We start from the raw sequence: 19,082 nt of genomic DNA, 5'->3' as shown, positions 1-19,082 counted from the left end.
TGGAAGAACAGCCAGTGCTCTTAACCACTGAGCCATCCTCCAGCCTAACAATACAATCTCTTGAGCCTGGTCTCCAGTTCCTCCCATCTCTTACTCTTCCATTATTACCTTGTACACAGCACACTCATTCCCACCATAGGGATTTTTCAGCTACTGAAGCGATCACCATTCATCCTCTCCCCTGTACTCCATCTCAGCTTAATTTCTGTCTCCTGAGTGCAGCCTCTGTTGTCCAATCTAATGTAATCTTTGGCCATTTTAAAAAATTTTTCTTTTTCAGTTTTGAAATTCTTTGATACTTCATACATGTACACAGTGGATTCTGTCATCTTTACCCCCATCCCCCTCTCTCAGCACCCTGCTCCATTGTACTTAAACCTTTCTTCTTTCTTTTTTTTTTCAATAATTCAATAAAGTTTTATTTTCCCAAATGTACAGCTGATTGAACCTGTTCAAGCATCTTCACCAGCAGCTGGGGGGTCAACACCCTTTGTGTTTCTGGTGTAAATTACTTGGGCTCTGTGCTTTGAAACCAGCTTGCTAAGTCCTTTACTAAGTAGCTCCTGGAGGGCTGCCCTGGCCAAGGAACCTCGAATCTTCAGTCTCTCGGAGACCACAGCTGGGTGATAAGCTTATAGTTGGGAACTTCCTCACAGAGCTTGTCGTGTGGAGCTTTGTCAAACAGGACGGGGTTGTTCAGCTTGTCCTGAACTTTGCCTTTGGACCACTTCTTCTTTTTGTCCTTGCCACCAGATTTATTTACTGGGTCTTTGTCTTTTTTGGCCGACTTTCCGGCATCTTTCTTCTTCTTGTCATCTTTGGGGGCATGGAGAAGCTCAGAGAGTCGGGTGGAGCACCGCAGCTTCACTAAGATCCCTTCTTCTTTCTAATACGTTCCTTTCCCACTTCCATGTCTTTTTGTGTGTGTCTCACAAGTCTGATTAGAACTTCTTGCCTGGGCTGGTGAGATGGCTCAGTGGGGAAGAGCACGGACTGCTCTTCAGAAGGTCATGAGTTCAAATCCCAGCAACCACATGGTAGCTCACAACCACCCGTAATGAGATCTGACACCCTCTTCTGAAGACAGCTACAGTGTACTTACATATAATAAATAAATAAATCTAAAAAAAAGAAGAACTTCTTGCCTGAGTATGTGTGGGAGGTCATTCCTGGAGCACAGTCAACCTATCAGAGGAGAAGGCTACTTCCTTCCCCAGCAACCACTGACTGCCATTAGTCCTTCAAGGAGGGGCAGGACCACCATGGCCCTCCCTCATCCTCCGTGAAATGTTGACTGACCCAGTCTTGTTTGGATCTTGTTCAAGTAACCATAGTGGCAATGACTTAATGATCAAAATAGATATGTCACAACCAGACGATGTCTTCTTGCTGCATCTCTCCTCATCCTTGGGCTCCTAATTTCTTTCTGCCTCCCTTCCATATTTCCGGAGTCTGGGAAGGCCAAGCAGTGCCCTGATTATCAGGCTTTCAGTATTTGACTGGTTGTGAACTTCTAGATTAACCATATCAGCTACAATGAGAAGTTTCTCTGACCAAGGGTGAGGAACGGCATTAGTCTATGCAATTAAACACGACTATTCACAAGGCAATTTGGTAACATGATAATTTTTTCTTTTTTCTTTTTTAAAAGATTTATTTATTTATTTTATGTATATGAGTACACACTGTAGCTGTACAGATAGTTGTGAGCCTTCATCTGGTTGTTGGGAATTGACTTTTAGGAACTCTGCTCGCTCCAGTCAACCCTGCCCTACTTGATCCGGTAGATCCTGCTCGCTCAGTCCCTGCTCACTCTAGCCCAAAGATTTATTTGTTGTTATAAATAGGTACACTGTAGCTGTCTTCAGACAGCACCAGAAGAGGGTGTCAGATTTCATTACTGGTGGTTGTGAACCACCATGTGGTTGCTGGGATTTGAACTCTGGACCTTCAGAAGAGCTCTTACCCACTGAACCATCTCACCAGCCAGATAATTTTTTTCTTATAGGTATGTATTCATTTATTTATAGACAGGATCTCATGTAACCCAGGCTGGCCTCAAATTCACTCTGTAATTAAGCATGACCTTGAGTTCTTTTTGTTTTTCTGATATTTGTTTGTTGTTTGTTTTCAAGACATGGTCTCTCTGTCTAGCCCTGGTTATCCTGGAACTCTCTCTGTAGCCCAGGCTGGCCTTGAATTCTTGACTTACGTCTCTCTTTCAAGTGCTGAGATCACAGGTGTGTGACACCTCCCCTGGATTTTGATTTTACTATTTTTAACATCAAATGCATGGAAGCATAATTTACATGCAGGAATCACCCTCTATCAGGTATATCATGAACTTAGACAACTCCTTTCAGAGGTTACATCAATTAGATATTAGTAATGAGAGGCAAAGAGAGGAGAGTTAAGCAATGTAGCACAAATTTGGAAGAGAAACAGATTAAGGGGCCCAGTGACTCTCAAGTCCATATTTGGGCATTGGCATGGACTTAGTATTAAAACACAGGAAGACTAAGGAAAGGTTGTGAATCATGCAGGCTGATCATGGTCATCTCAGTTTTGCTTTTATAGTGTTCTTCAATCTGGTTTCCATAAGGTGATCACAGATGCTCCAGAGTTCAGTTCTTCCATCACAGATAAGTCCCATCATTTAGAGGGAGATCTGGAGGTTTGATAGTACCGGGGTAGTTTTGGTTCTTTGTCATAAAGATGTTAATGGATCAATCATTTTGTTTCTGGAATCCAAGTTGACTGTGGGTTTAGGAAAATGACAACAAACCTGTCAGTCTGCTTTGGACTTCTGGAGCAGGGCACTGCAGAAGCTGGCAGTAGAATGCGTAAAGAAGATAGATAAACACAAAGGCTGAGATGCCATGCCTTTTTTAAAAAATTACTATAAGGGCCCAAGTGAAGACACAGTGGTTTCCAGCAAAACAGTTTCTAAGTCTCTGTTCCACCTCTAGAACAGCAAGGATTTTGTTTACCCTGGCTAAGCTGTGACTTCACAGTGTCAAGGATCACAGGCTGTCAAAAAGCCACAGGAAGCACCTTTAATTCCAGCACTCAGGAGGCAGAGGTAGGTGAATCTCTGAGTTAGAGGTCAGCCTGGTCTACAGAGTGAGTTCCAGGACAGGCAGGGTTATGCAGAGAAACCCTCTCTTGAAAACAAAAACAAAAACAAACAAACAAACAAGCAAACAAACAAACAAACCTACAGGAGGAAGGAAAAAAGGAGGAGGAAAGAAGGAAAGAAGAAAAAAGAAAGAAGGGCCTGGGTAGGAGGAAGGGGAGGAGCCTTCTGTCTTCATCTGCTCAAAGGGAATGTGTACTAGAATCCCCTTTAGAGCCTGTTGAGGCCTACTGGAGTGTGGTTCATAGCACCGTACCTGGCATGTAGTAGTGTGCAGCTTGTGTAGTTCTAGTTGCTTCTGAAGTCAGTTCACCAGTCTTCTTTGACCCACTTGATGCTTTCAGTAGGACATTGTTTTTCTATTTCAGTTTGACTTGGAACAAAGTGCATAGCTGTGATGGTCAGCTTATTGGTGAAATTTTTAATTTGATACAACCTACAATCACCTGGGAAGAGAATCTCAGTGAGAGACGATTGCATGTCTGTAGGAGATTGTATTAACTGATATAAGAAGATCCATCCCACTGTGGGTAGAACCATCCCCTGGGCAGGGAACCATGAACTGTGGTAGAGTGGAGAAATTGACATAAGCATGAGCAAGCAAGCAAATGAACTACACTTATTTCTTTCTCCACTCTTTTTTTGTTTATTTTTGGTTTTTCAAGACAGGGTTTCTCTGTGTAGCCATGGCTGTAGACCAAACTGTCCTCAATTAACAGACATACATCTACCTAGAAGCATGCACCATCACCACTGCCTAAATTGATTCTCTCTACTCTTGACTAGATGTGATATGACTAGCTGTTTTACTCTCTGGCTGCCTGGGCTTCCCTCCTATGATGGACTAACATAATTTTATCAGGGAACCTTATCACAGTGACAGACATGAACCTAGAGCAGTAGCTCTTGATCTTTTTGTCTCCACCACTCCAGTGCTGTGGTCTTTGGCATGTGCTACCAGAACTGATTTATGTAGTACTGGAAATCAAATCCACAATTCTGAGCATGCTGGGCAAGCACAGTATTGACTGATCCATCATCCCCCCAGTGTTCAGCATAGGTCTATGCGTTTTATTTGACCCATTGCTGGTTTGTTCCACAAATTTACATTTTTTGGGCCAAGGTGTCTCTCTCACTGTTATCAACTCTTTAAGTTAGGGTCACTGACTTAAGGAAGCTCACTGATCTTCCTCAGCAGCCCCCTGAGTCTTTGGAGAGAGACATTTCCAGGATCCTTCCTGCTGTGGCCAGTGACCTCATAAGTTAAGGGAAGAGGGGAGTGATTCTAGTTTCATGTCTTTATGGTCTCAGTGATTCAGTGAATAGAAAAGCTCATCCTTCCACCACAGTCTTGGGTTCTCTCAGAGATGTATTCCCTTTCTACCCTTTACCTGAACCTGAAGGACATCAACATCCAACCTGTTCACTCTCATGTCTGTTCCAAAGAAATAATGTCTTACACTGACGATACTCACTTTGACTGACTTCAGTTTTCTGATTTTCTGTGACATTTAAGGGAAACATTGTTAGCATTCTCTCTGCTCCATTCATGCGGAACTTCTGAATGTTCGCATCCACAGGGGGCTGCATTTTCATTCCTTTTAGCTGTTTCATAGGAAGCACAAAGCCCAGAACACAGAGTTTCTGCCTTAGAGGATACACAACTTGGAAGGATGTTCACGTTAATATTCAGCGCAAACAGACCAGAGGCCATCATGATGTCAACTGACAAGGAAGGGATTTGGCCTCATCACAAACACTGAGAAGGAATGAAAGGTAAGAATTCCAAGATTTATGGGAAAGCATTTGTCAATATTCTTTAAGTATATGAAATGGCAATGGATTTATTGAATAATTGGCTACACTTAGAAATGAAAGAAGATCGATTTGATCTGTTATGTAACTTGAGATCCGGGAGAAAGCATATCTTTCTGATACTCTTATTTGGGAGACATAGACATGAGGGTCTCAGGACATTAAGCTGACTCATGAAGGCCATGTCAAGACCCAGAGTGTGATGACTGGCAGTCACACATCATTAATGAGGTCATGATGTTGTCTTCTGGAGGAGGAAATAGGATGTTTTCTTAAGGCCAGATACTTGGCCTTCAGATGGGGATTAAGACTGGCTGGTACAGAAAGAAAGCACTGCTGTGGCGGCCTTGAGCCACCATGTGGTTGCTGAGAATTGAACTCTGAACCCCTGGAAGAGCAGCCAGTGCTCCTAACCTCTGAGTCATCTCTTCAGCCCCTGTGGCCTTGAAAGGAAGATAATACCACACACACTGAGACTGCTATGAGCAATAAACACAGTCTTTAAGCAAAGAGTTGTCTTTAAATTATGTTAGTATCTTGGTTCTATAAACCTGTCAGGCTCAAAATGTTCTCTGCAAAGGGATACATATGCAGGGAAATCGGAAGATTCAAATAGATCTGCCATAGAGAGTGCCAGCCTTTCAAGGTACAGCTGAGGTCAAAGGACAGCAGGAGAGAAAGCATCAGGAGAGGGGTGGTGTGGAGAAGATGCTGGTGTTAACAGAAGTAAGGGGTTTGAACTTCATCTAGAAAGCAGGAGGACATCTCCCAAGACCCCAACACTGCGTGGGCATGTTCTGTCAGATACACCCACTCACTTCCCAGAAATTTTCTTATGAACTTTCTGTCTCTATAAACAGTTAGATGCTTTATTTATTCCCCTCTGTGCTAGGAATCAAGCTTAGGCCCTCTCATGTCCTGAAAAACTATGTACCGCCAAGTAGCATATCAACCTGCATTTGATTTTTTACCGTATTTAAATGCTTGTTTTAAGGAAGGATTTTTTTTTTTAACTCAGTGGCAAGTAATTGATAGATATCTCTGTATATTTGGCATTCCTTGCTATCAGGTGCTATGCTGAGAATAAAATAAGTAAAGGTAAATATATACACATGCATGTGCATACATTTAAAAGTTATTTTTATATGTTTACCATTCCACACATACTAGTTTTAAAAGTCTCTTACTTTGTTGGGTGGTAGTGACCCAAGCCTTTAATCTCAGCACTTGGGAGGCAGAGGCAGGCAGATTTCTGAGTTTGAGGCCAGTCTGGTCTACAGATAGCCAGGGCTATACAGAGAAACCCTGCCTCCAAAAAAGAGTCTCTTACTTTGAAACACATTGTAGACCTTAAAACTCTCAACTTTAATAGAAATTTTACAGTTGCCGTGTAGAACTACTGAGAAAATAGATATAATAGAGCTATGGCAGATAAAAGATCTTCTTATATGATAAAACATTTTAAAAGGATATGTGTAGTAAATCACCTTTTATAAAGTATATCATTTTAAGAGCTTGGACAACTATGATAATAAAACAATTTTAAGGATAGTTATAAAGTACTAAACACTAGAATGAAAATATGTAATTAGCAGGGTGTGGTTTAAGCCCAGCACTTGAGAGGTAGAGGCAGGTGGCTCTCTGTGAATCCAAGGTCAGCTTAGTCTACATTTCAGAGTAGCCAGGACTATAGTGAGACTCTGTCTCAAACAGGGTTGTTTATTGTAAGTGACTAAAGAGATAGTATGTACAAGGGCCTATATTTAATCTCCAGCTCTAAATGGAGAGACATTTTCTTTAGTGGTGTAGCTACTGGTAAGGTGGTAATGTTCCTATAAACAGGCCTTTACTCCTTCTCATGTAAAATATATTGGGTTACACAGACACACTGACAAACACCACCACCACACACACACATACACACACAAATACACAAACACACCACACAATACATAATACACACACATACACACACATGCATATACACACATATAACCATACACATGAATATACAGACACATCACACAGACACAAATATATACATAATACACAGGCATACATACATATACATACATATACACACATGCATACACACCACACACATACATACATACACCACACACACATACATACACACACACACACACACACACACACACACATGAATTTATACACACCAAATGAAAGCAGAAGGAGAACTAGAACTAGTTCAGCAGGAGTGGGACATGAGGTTATGGCCAAAATGCATTACACACATGTATGAAGACACAGTGAAACCAATTACTACATATAATTAGTATATGTTAGTAAATATTTAGGAAAAAAAATGATGAGTGGATCTTGAAGGGGAACCAACCAATGTTGACAGCTAAGATCACTGCAGGGGCAGCTCCATAGAAGATACAAGCTGAGATGTTTAAAAAGGAGGGATTATAATCCTCAGGGCATGATGTGGAAGGATAGTATACTGAACAGAATGATGGAGACAGGCTTCTGGAACTGCCGTTTTCACATGTATGTGTACAGAGGAACTTCAGAGGAACTGCGGTCTCAAGTTCGCTCATGCGTCTTCTAATACTCTTACTGTTCACTAGTCTTTCTCACTCTGGAACTTCTTTTACTTAAATTTCTCTCTCTCTCTCTCTCTCTCTCTCTCTTTCTGTCTATCATCTATCTTTCTATTCATGTGTGTACAGAGATATGTGTGCTCTGGTGTGCCTGTGGAGGTCAAAGGATGACTATTAGGAGTTGGTTCTTTTCTGTCACTCTGCGGGATCTGAGAGACCTAATTTAGGTCATCATCCTTTGTGCCCATGCCTCTTCTTGCTGAGCCATCTTGCCAGCCCTGGAACTTCTTCTGTTTTAAAGTTAATTTAAGGCTCTATGCCCCAGTGTAGGGGAATGCCAGGGCCAGGAAGCAGGAGAGAGTGGGTTGGTGAGCAGAGGGAGGGGGCAGGGAATAGGAGTTTTTTTTGGGGAGGGGAAACTAGGAAAGGGGGTAACATTTGAAACATAAATAAAGAAAATATCTAATAAAAAATAAAATTAAACAGGCTATTAAAAGAAAAAAATTACATTTATTCTTATTTATTTATTTATTTATTTATTTTTGTTTTTTCAAGACAGGGTTTCTCTGTATAGCCCTGGCTGTTCTGGAACTCACTCTGTAGACCAGGCTGGCCTCGAACTCAAAAATCTACCTGCCTCTGCCTCCCAAGTGTTGGGATTAAAGGTGTGCGCCACCACCACCCAGCCATTTATTCACTTTTTTATATGTGAGTGTTTTGCCTACATGGATGTATCCTGGTGTCCAAGGGTATCAGAAGAGAAAGTCAGACCACCTGAAATTGGAATTTTGGGTGGTTGTGAATCATGTGGATGTTGGGAATTGAACCAGGCCCTCTGCAAGAGCAATGTGTGCTCTTAACTACTAAGCCAGCTGTCTCTGTAGCCCTAGCATGGAACATCTTAATTCTGTAATAAACCACTAATGATAGTCAACTTTAGGAAGGGCAGATTTGACTGAATATAAAATCAGAAAAAAACCAAACCCTCTTGTATTCATCATGGACTTTCCTGTGGTTCGGTATCTTCGCTACCATGAATGATGTAGACTCTTTCAGGTCAGAAGATGCTGGGTTTCCGGGATTCTGTGTCTTCTCTGTTTAGGAAGGGGGATGAAGGTTGAAGACATCAGGACTCACCCGTGCTGATAAGAGGCTTTGAAAGGCCACAGCGGTGCATTGTTCTGCTGTGCTATTGGTTCCACGGAAGAAACATTCTTGTACACTCCCCATGGAAAACAATTTCTTTCAGATGTTATTCAGAAATGTTTATTTTTGAGTTGGTGAGTTGTCTCAGTCCTCAGAACACTCATACAGTGGGTGAAGAGGAACAGCTCTATAGAATTATCCTTCATTTCCACACCCATGTTGAGGCACTCACACCCCTCACCCTCCCTCATGAACAAGCACACATAATAATAAAAAATAAAAACGAGAAAAGAGAGCCGGGCAGTGGTGGCACACGCCTTTAATCCCAGCACTTGGGAGGCAGAGGCAGGCGGATTTCTGAATTCGAGGCCAGCCTGGTCTACAGTGTGAGTTCCAGGACAGCCGGGGCTACACAGAGAAACCCTGTCTCAAAAAACAAAAACAAAAACAAACAAACAAACAAACAAAACAAGTTCAGAACGTATCACAGGCCCATAAAGTTTGAATATAACGTGTTTTGAAAAAAGTCTCATGCCTCAGAGGCTTGTTCCCCAACTAGTGGGACTGTTGATAGATGTTACAATTATGAGGGTGATGTTTTCATTCATGTGCTATTTGGAGGTGGGGCTGGATGGAAGAAGGGGCTCACTTCAGGTATGTCTCTGAAGGGTGCATCTTGCCCTGCCCCCCTCTTGTCTCTTGCTTTGTTTCCTGGCCTCAGGACGTGAACCGGTTCATTCTGCCGTGTATACACACACACACACACACACACACACACACACACACACACACACACACACACACACACACGCCTTCGCTTCTGGGATGCCCTGTCTCACCGGAGACCCACAACAATGGATGGAGCTGAAGGGATCAAAACTCCTTGATGTCATGAACCAAGTACATTGTTGTTTTTTTTTCCCTCCTGTGGCTCAAATTGTTTCTCTCCAGCATGTGTCACAGCACAAAGATTTCCTAGTACAGTATGATTGTTGAGTGAATAACTAAACATATGCATGGAAACAATTCTCGGAAAGCTTGGCTACACAGCAGCCACTCTGGTGAATTCACAGGCACAGCATGGAAAAGAGCAAGCATCTCCTGTGTGAGAAGCCTGATCACACTGGGGACACTTAGGAAAGGAACGCAAGGTGACAGTGATGGGGGGCACAGCTCTGAGTTCCTAAGACCAAGGCTTTGACTTTAATCGTGTTGTTTCCTCACTCTGAACTTCACCTTGTCTCTAAAAATGCTGTATAATACGTCTGTCTTGCAGGGCTCCTCTGAGAGTTAAGTGAGCGAATGTGTAAAAAGGCTGAATACGCCTCAGGCACTCAGGGGCACCGAATATAGTATGCTTCTAAAGAAATCAAGACACACATGCGATCGTAAGTCAGAGAACCTCCACCTTTTTGTGTGTTTTGTTTTGATACAGTGTCAAGCTGGTCTTGAACTCTCTATCCTCCTCCTCCATGTCTGAGTGGTGGGGTTACAGGTATGTGTTAAGATGCATTAGATAGATAACACTCTTTTTTAAAGAGTCATCTTGTTTTATGTGCATGAGTGTTTTTCTTGCACGCATGTCTCTGTGCTCCACATTCATGTCTGATGTCCTCAGAGGTCAGAAGAGACCATCAAATACCCTGGACTTGGAGTTGTGGGCAATTGTAATTCACCACATGTCTGCTGGGAGTCAAATCCAAATCCTCTGCAAGAAGGACAAGTGCTCTAGATAGCTTCTTCCTCCTCCTCCACTCCCTCTTCCTCTTTAATAAATTAAAACATGCTTGAAAAACGACCAACTCAAAAATTAAAAAAAAAGGATCTCATCAAATTCTTTTAGTAGCCTCATTTTTTTTCAAGATTTAACAACAAAAAATTTGTTTTTATAACTTTTTATTGGTTCTTTGGTTAGCATTCCTTCTAGGCTCCGCCCTACAGTTACCTGGCAATAGCCTGGTAGGCTTGGCTTTCTATAAAAGGAACTGATTGGCCCCTCTTTGGTCTCTTATTCTCTCTGACTCTCTTCTTTCCCTGACCCCTTCCTCCCTCTCTCCTCTTTCTCCTCCCCCTTCTCTTTCAATGTATTCCAGGCCTGCATCTCCTCTTCTCTCTCTCCCTCCCTCCTTCCCTTCTCTCCCCTACTCTGCCTTTCTCTGTCTTTGCTCCCTCCTCAACTCTCCTTCCCATGTCCCAAATAAACACTATACTATACTATACCTGTTATATGGCCAGTACCTCAGGAGGAAGGGATGCCTCAGCATGAGGCTGCTGAGGGACCCCCCTTCCCCACACCATACCTGGCTCAATCCTTGTTTTTATAAAACACAACACTTGGTGAATTTCACATCATTTACCCCCACCTGCCCTCCACCCTTGCAACCTATCCTGCAACAGAGAAACGAAATCTTGTGGTGGAAGCTCTAATGTGTCCCAGTGTGTCGTACAGTACACCCTTCTGTCCATACGTCTTTGCTCGCAGATGCTCATTGCAATGACTTGGTCTGGCACAAGGCCTCTGGCTTCCGCTACTCTAACAATACTGGAGCCTCTCTGGGACTTCTCTCAGAAATCCTGTTGTTGCCCTCTGTCATGGAGATCCTGTAGTTTTAGGTCTGAAGGATAAGCCCCTTCTTGCACCCCAACAGTTCGTTGATAGAGTAGATGTTGGGGTGGGCCAATACAAAGACCTGGATCTGGGCCTGAGAGGAATCTGAGCTGGTCAGCCCATTGTCTCTACGGCTGCCAAGCCTTGAGGTCAGCTGGCTCACCAGCAAACACCCCCAACCTCCTTCTGGAAACTAGGGTTAGCTCTACCCTGCTGCGCAGGAGAGGTACAGGGCCCGCTTTCCCAAGTGTTAGACCTGGTGCCAGAGATGGCCAGTTCTCCCACCCTAGATGACCTTCTTCTTCTTCTGTTTAATGCTATATTTATTTTTATTTTATATGCATTGATATTTTGCCTCCATGCATGTCAGTGAGAGTGTCAGATTCCCCGGAGCTGGCCTTACAGATAGTTGTGAGCTGTCATGTGGCTGCTGGGAATTGAACCCTGCTCTTTTGGAAGATCAGCTAGCGCTCCTCTACATTGAACTGTTTCTCCAGCTCCCCTTAGGTAGCGTTCTTAATTTGGAAAATTTAGTTATGACTAAATGCAATGGCTGGCCCTATTTGGTTTAGAATAAAACATGATTTGTAAAAGAAGGTCTTCTCCTGAAGTTGCCATTAACGCTCATTTCTTTCTCTTCAAAAGAACAGGGCTGAGCAGCAGATTGCAAAGCAAAAAGCAGAGGAATAATTTTCAACACAGCAGCCCCCCCCCCCACACAAACACTGACAGGAAATAAAGAACAGAAGAGTATCCAAGAGATCGTAAGACGATTCGGGTTTTCCAAAGGGAATTTCCTCTCCTTCTTTCCACGCTTGGCTTTTCCCCTCCATCGCGTTGGAAGCTGTGCAGGCAGAAGGCTAGAGTGTGAGGGTGTGCTGTGCTCTCTGCCAGGAGATTTCCCAAAGCCGAAGTGGGCCGATGGAGAAAGAGACTCTGAGGGAGAGAGCTGCACTAGTCCAGAGAACGGAATTGGGCCAGAGTGCAGATGGCCTGATGCTAATTTTCTTCTTTGTTAAACTTGTCCCAGGTTAGCCCAGTGGTAGTGTGCTTCTGTGGCATGACCAAGGAAGACCCTGCTTTCAATCTGTAGCATCAAAAATGTGAACAGACTGCACTGTTGCACACAGAATCTCCTTCTCTCATTTGTCACAGAGGTGTTCTTGGGGAATGATTGTTTACTTTAGAAGTGGCTAATGCGGAGTGGCAAGATGGCTCAGCAAGTAAGAGCACTGACTGACCTTTCGAAGGTTCTGAGTTCAAATCCCAGCAACCACATGTTGGCTCACACCACCTGTAATGAGATCTGATGCCCTCTTCTGGTGCGTCTGAAGACAGCTACAGTATACTTACATATAACGATAAATAAGCTACAGTGTACTTATGTATAATAATAAATAAACCTCTGGGTCGGAGCAAGCAGGGACTGAGCAAGTGGAGTTGACTGGAGTGAGCAAGGCTGACCGGAGTGAGAAGAGGTCCTTAAAAAAAATTCAATTCCCAACAACCACATGGAGGTTCACAACCATCTGTATAGCTACAGTGTACTCATATACATAAAATAAATAAATAAACCTTTTTTAAAAAAAAAAGTGGCTAATGTTACTTTTTATGTCAGAATCAAACTTTTCTCAATTTGTCATTAGAACTGTTATACAAATACTTTTTTAAATGTAGGGTCTCATGTATCCCAAGTTTGGCTAGTTTTGAGACGGAAGTATTAAGCTTGTGTTTGTAGAGCACAGGCTATTTGCACCTTGAACTAATTATGTTTCTGTGTCAGTGTCGTTTGGTTATTTCACCCTGCCACACCTATTCCAACCCATGACTTCATCCATTCAGCATCTCTGGGGATTGTTCTGTTAAAGCATTGTGCTATGGTGATCTTGTTGCATTCTTTCCCATGTAATATGGGAAGTCACGATTAAGACCATAATAAGTTCCAGGAAAATGGCATGCTGAGTCAGCTCTTAGTGGTTATCTCTGCCCAGTCTTACAACTTCTGAATTACACATGATTGCTAGGAAGTCCCATAACACATTTATTCCAAATGATGTATTGCTAATAAATCTGGAGAAAATTTCAAAAGTTCCCTAGAGTCAGTGGAAAATTGTTTTATATACTGACCCAAACACAAAGTATACTTTCTACATTTGTGGTGAAGAATCTTACTAGGAAAAGGTGGAGCGGGTGGATGTGAAACAGGGTTAGAAAGTTTGGCAAGGTTTGGTTTCATGTAAATGTTCACACAATTCCTTATTAATAATGGTAAATATTGAAACCAACACCAACAGCTAAGAAACATGGGGTGTTTAAAAGATCACACACCATACTGTAAATACTCAAACATTTTAATAAATTTCATTTCTATAACTTTCTTTATTCTCTCTACCTGGAGACCAAGGCTTTTGCAGCAACACCAGGGTCTGTTGTCCAATCTTTAGATATGAATGGCCAATGGGTGCTACTGGCAAGAGGGCAGTTGGTGTTAATTTCCTGTGCAGCATGAGACAATGCTCAGTTATCTTTCGTACAGTGGGAGCCTGGTGCTGTAACTTTGTGCCGTTCCCCTCGGGGTGCCTATAGCCCATAAGAAGTCTCTCTGCCTGCAGGTAACCACCTGCAGGGTTCTGCCCAAACCTTCATACCCAGTCCCCTTATGGAGCCTCCCACACCACCCTGCTGGATGCACCATCTCATCTCCTAGCACTATCCTGGTGAAGTACTTAGCAGCTTGGATGAAGACAGAGTCCTCAATTTGGAAACAGTCTTCCTCCAAGTTTGTTTGTTTGTTTGTTTTGGTTTTTCAAGACAGGGTTTCTCTGTGTAGCCCTGGCTGTCCTGGAACTCACTCTGTAGACCAGGCTGACCTCGAACTCAGAAATCTGCTTGCCTCTGCCTCTCAAGTGTTGGAATTAAAGGTGTGTGCCACCACTGCCCGGCATTTCCTCCAAGTTTTAATGGCACCGTCTAATTCTTCCAGCTCCAGTGTGGCTACTTAGAGTTTTAAAGGCACTGCCTCATTTTTCAACCTCCGGTGTGGCTGCAGAGACCTCTGCATTTCGTCCATTAATTTATGCCCTGTCATCACCAAAATCTCCTAAAATATTGTCTTTGTTGATAGTTGTGAAAACTCTCAAAGTTGTGTCAGGGTCTCATGTAGTTCTAGGCTGGCACTGAATTTATGCTAACTAGGAAGACCTTGGACAAGTGGTTGGATTATATATAGATGCACCACTATTCCTGACTCTCTGCCATGACTTGGCCAAATATGGGATGGCTGTAATTATGTGAGTTCATGGTTTGACTTCTGTTGTCTTTCATTGCCCTACATATCTGTTTTTGTGCCAGTGCCATGCTGTTTTTAGTACTATACCTCTGTAATATAGCTTGCAATCTGGAATGGCCTCCTTCCCGGCATTGGTCATGTGCTCAGGGCTGCTTTAGCTATCTGGGGTTTTTTGTAAGTCCATATGAATTATAGGACTTTTTTTTTCTTTAATCTGTAAAGAATATCATGAGGATTCCAGTCAGGATTACATTGAAGCTGCAAATTACTTTTAGTAGGAAAGTCATCTTCACAATATTACTCTGTCAATCCACAAGCATGGGAGGTCTTCCCATTTTCTCATGATTTCCTCAATCTCTTTCTTCAAAGATGAACAGTTTCCATTGTTGAGGACTTTCATTGCCTTAGTTAGATTTATTTCTAGACTCTTTTGAGGCTATCGTGAATGAGAGTGTTTCTATGATTTCTTTCTCAACACGCTCCTTACTGCTATCTAGAAAGCTCACTGATTTGTTTTTCCTGATTCTACATCCTGTCACTTTACTGAAAGTGTTGGTCATTTCTTCATGGGAACTCTTCCGTATAGTAGCATATCATCTGCAACTAGGGGGGTCCTTTCATTTCTTCTTTTCATATCCCTTAAATGTCCTTCTCTTGTCCATATGCTCCAAGCTCCAGCTAGTGCTTCGAGCAGTGTATTGAGCAGCAGCAGTGTTGGTGGACAGCACTGTATCATTCCTGATATTAGCGGGATTGTTTTGTGATTTTTCCATTCAGGTGTTGTTGGCTGTGGGTTATCTTACATAGCTTTTATTCTGTTGAAGGATGTTCTCCCAGTCCTTCTCTCTCTAGGACTTTTATCAAGAAGTTGAACCTTGTCAAAGGCCTTTTCTCCATCTACGGAGATAGTAATGTGATTTTTATCTTTAAGTTCATCTATATGGCTATATTCATTGATGTGTCTATAGTGAACCATCTCTTGGCATAAAGCCAACTTGGTCATGATGGATGGTACTTTTGATATTTGCCTGTATGTGATTTGCAAGCATTTAATTGAGAATATTTGCATCTGCATTCAATAGGGATATTGGCCATCACTTTCTTCCTTTGTTGTGTTTTTACCTAGTGTTGGCAGTAGAGTGATTTCTACCAGTAGACTGGTTTCAGCAAAAGAGTTTGGGGGGCATTCCTTTTGTTTCTTTTGTTTGTTTGTTTGTTTGTTTGTTTCTTTCTTTCTTTCTTTCTTTCCTTCTTCTTTCTTCCTTTTATCTTCCTTCATCTATCTGTCTATCTATCTATCTATCTATCTATCTATCTATCATCTATCTATCTATCTAATTATTTTTAATACGAAGTATTGGTTATAGATCTCTGAAAGTAGAATTATGCTTCCTCACATTTGGGTCTCTGACAGTGTTCTGCTGTGAATGAGTCTGGCCTGGGCCTTTTCTCACCAGAAGGTTTTTATTACTGTTTCAGTCTTATTTATTATGGGTCTGTTTAGGTTGTTGACTTCTCCTGCTTTAACTTTGGTGTTTCAGATGACTCTAGAAACTCTAGAAATATGCATTTCTTTTAGATTAGTTCTTTGAGAAGTGTGTTCAATGTACTTTGATCATATTCACCCCTCCTCCAGATCCAAACAGATGCACCCCTTTTCCGGCCTACTCAAGTCTGTGCTCCTCATTTTAAAACCCATCACAATTTGTGCAGTCCACATGTCCTTGCATGCATGGCCTTGCACTGGAGCACAGTCATATTCCCTTATAAAGTTCTGAATTTCTCTGGTCTCCTACGGTTTCCGTGTTCATCTCCAATTTTGTTTATGTAGGTATCCACTTTCTCTTGGCTAATTGGGCCTGAGGGCCCGTCCATCTTGCTTTTCCCACCTAAGAATCAGTTTTCTTTGTTGGAGCTGGCAGCAGCTTTCTGCTTCCTACTGACCCTCCCCCCAGACCACATTCTGGGAAATAGGTTCTGTGCAGTTTTCTGGTGATCTTCCTTTCTATTTACAAAATATCAAGAGATAAGCTGATCAGAACTGTCATGTGTATCCTTGAGCTGTTGATTCCTCCTAAGTGTCTTCATTCTTCCCAGGAAGAAGCTCCTGATTTCACTCAGACTCACTACGGACGTAGCTTTCTAAGCTATGCCATCCCTGCCTACTTTCTAGCTTCCGAAAATTTCATATTAGATCTTTAAAAATATAAGCACTTTGTGTGACATGTTAATGGGTTCCGGGGAAAAGAATAAACACACAGTCTTCCCCTGTTTGCAGCCAATGTTAACCTCGCAAGTGCTGTACCAGGTGTCCCTGCTTTCTCCCTTGCACTCTAGAACATCTTCGTCTCCAGTGTTTGGCTGTTGGTTGCTAACAAAACAAAAGCATTGATAACTTGTTGAGACTCGGAAGATAAACAGCATTCTTACAAAGAAGTGAGTAATCTCATATATTAAAAAAAAAAAAAAAAAAGCAAGGCTGTTTTAATAACTGTGCTGAGTCTTCCTACAGCCCCTCCAACATGTCAGTACTGATAACTATATTCCCATCTGGGCATGGGCCCTTGGCCATGGTCGCCATGCAGACCTCCGTTTTGTTTCGCTATTCTCATCCTCTTGAAGAATCCCTCAAATACGGGCTCTTAACTTCTAAGAGTCTGCGGGCAGACAGCCTGGGAGCACCTCATCTATTAGACACTTTCTTCCATACTTTGTCCTGCAGGAGATGAAAGTTGGAGAAAACAGAGCTCAGCTTATCACAGAGACAGAGCCCCTGTTGCCCGGATGTGCCGCCATTGCCTGGATGTCTGTTGTGTGATCTTCCCTGAGATCTCCCATTTCTCAAGCCTGTCCATCTGGTTTCATTGACTCACTCAGCTATGCCAACCTTCTAATAGCTTGGCCTTAGGATCAGTGAGATGGCTTAGTAGGCAAAGGTATTTGCCACCAAGCCTGACAACCTGGATCTCACGTGGTGGAGGAGAGAAATGATCCCCACAAGTAAGCGCGCGCGCACACACACACACACACACACACACACACACACTACAATACAATAAATGAATGTAACAAGTAAATTTTTCCCTCATGCTGTGCCCTGCCATGACTTTCAGACAAAGACAGATCCCCTTGCAACCGAGGAAGGCAGTGAGCAAGTGCCGCAGGAGGCGGGAGCTTGGAATGAGAAAAAGAGGTCCAACAAATCTTTAAAAAATAAACCTAAAACATGAGCTCCATTTTGAGCAGATTGGCACCAGCATCCTCTGCTTAGGAAAACAATAGAGGCCTTTACCATCCCTCCTGCTCACAATGTGTGAGCAGGGCAAGGCCCACTGCCTCTGGAGCTCAAGTTTGTCTTACCAGAGCCAAAGGGAGTGACTCACTAACGAGGTCCAGATTTCCCTTGGTCTAACATGCCAAGACCGTTGTTTAGTAATATCTGAGAGCATTCCCTAGAAAATGATACAATCTAAAGTGCCATTAACATAACCACAGAATGAAAATTTCAGACTATCAATATTATACCATTCCTGTAGATTCAGCTAAACAAAATAGTATACAGTATAATAGTATGAACTGAAGTTCCTGTTTAAAAAAAAAAGTCCGGACTGGAGAGATGGCTCAGTGGTTAAGAGCACCAACTGCTCTTCCAAAGGTCCTGAGTTCAAATCCCAACAACCACATGGTGGCTCACAACCATCTGTAATGAGATCTGACACCCTCTTCTGGAGTGTCTAAAGCCACCTACTGTGTACTTACATATAATAATAAGTAAATCTTTAAACAAAAGTCATACTTCTGTTAAAGATCCCACAGGCTGATAACTGATTAGACATTTGTAGTTGTAGCATGGGAATGTTGCAGATCCCGAGCCCAAATCTTTAGTCCCTTTAATAGCCAATCACGACTCACCTCTAACATCCTGTGATTATCAGATAACCTTTGGAATGTTAGCTTCCATGAACCCGAAAGCTAAGGCTGTCCTTTCACAGTGTGAAACCTTGTAACAGAGATTTCTCCATTTTGTTGTAAAGCTGTCTACCTGCCACTCCCTGCAATACATTTGCAAAGTGTGTTGGCTTGTGACTTTCTTTTATTTTGTAATTATAAAAACTTCGTAAAGTGATTTCCACACTAGAACATGTTATTTGGAGGAAACTGAATCTGTATTCCCAGTGGGGAGCTGTGGTCACATGTATTTGGCTCAAGAATAAACTCCTGCTCCCTTTGAAGTAAGAGCTCTGTTTTATATGGACAACAATAAGAGTTCTCTACATTTTGGCAGCAGTTTAATCTACCGTACAAAGACACCCACCATGTGCAAGGGTGCATGGGTGCAGAATCTTGAAATATAAGTACCAGGACTTGGCGATGGCCCAGTGGGTCAAGCTCTTGCTTTCCCTGTGCAAGTGTGAAGATCTAAGCCCAGATTCCCAGAACCCACATAAAAATCAGGCAGGGGTGGTAGCTGCCTGCAATCCTGACTCTCAGGGAGCAGAGACAGGGAATGTCCAGCACTAG

At 42.5% G+C, this 19,082-nt stretch overlaps 1 pseudogene; it reads right to left on the bottom strand.

The window, feature by feature from the left end:
• Positions 1 to 452: 452 nt before the first annotated feature.
• LOC116091643 lies at positions 453 to 4,726 on the bottom strand (annotated as a pseudogene).
• Positions 4,727 to 19,082: the final 14,356 nt, after the last annotated feature.

This window comes from Mastomys coucha, unplaced genomic scaffold (genome assembly GCF_008632895.1).
Source record: "Mastomys coucha isolate ucsf_1 unplaced genomic scaffold, UCSF_Mcou_1 pScaffold15, whole genome shotgun sequence".
In the NCBI taxonomy this organism is placed as follows: Eukaryota; Metazoa; Chordata; class Mammalia; order Rodentia; family Muridae; genus Mastomys; species Mastomys coucha.
This window is presented reverse-complemented; position numbering and strand designations above follow the sequence as displayed.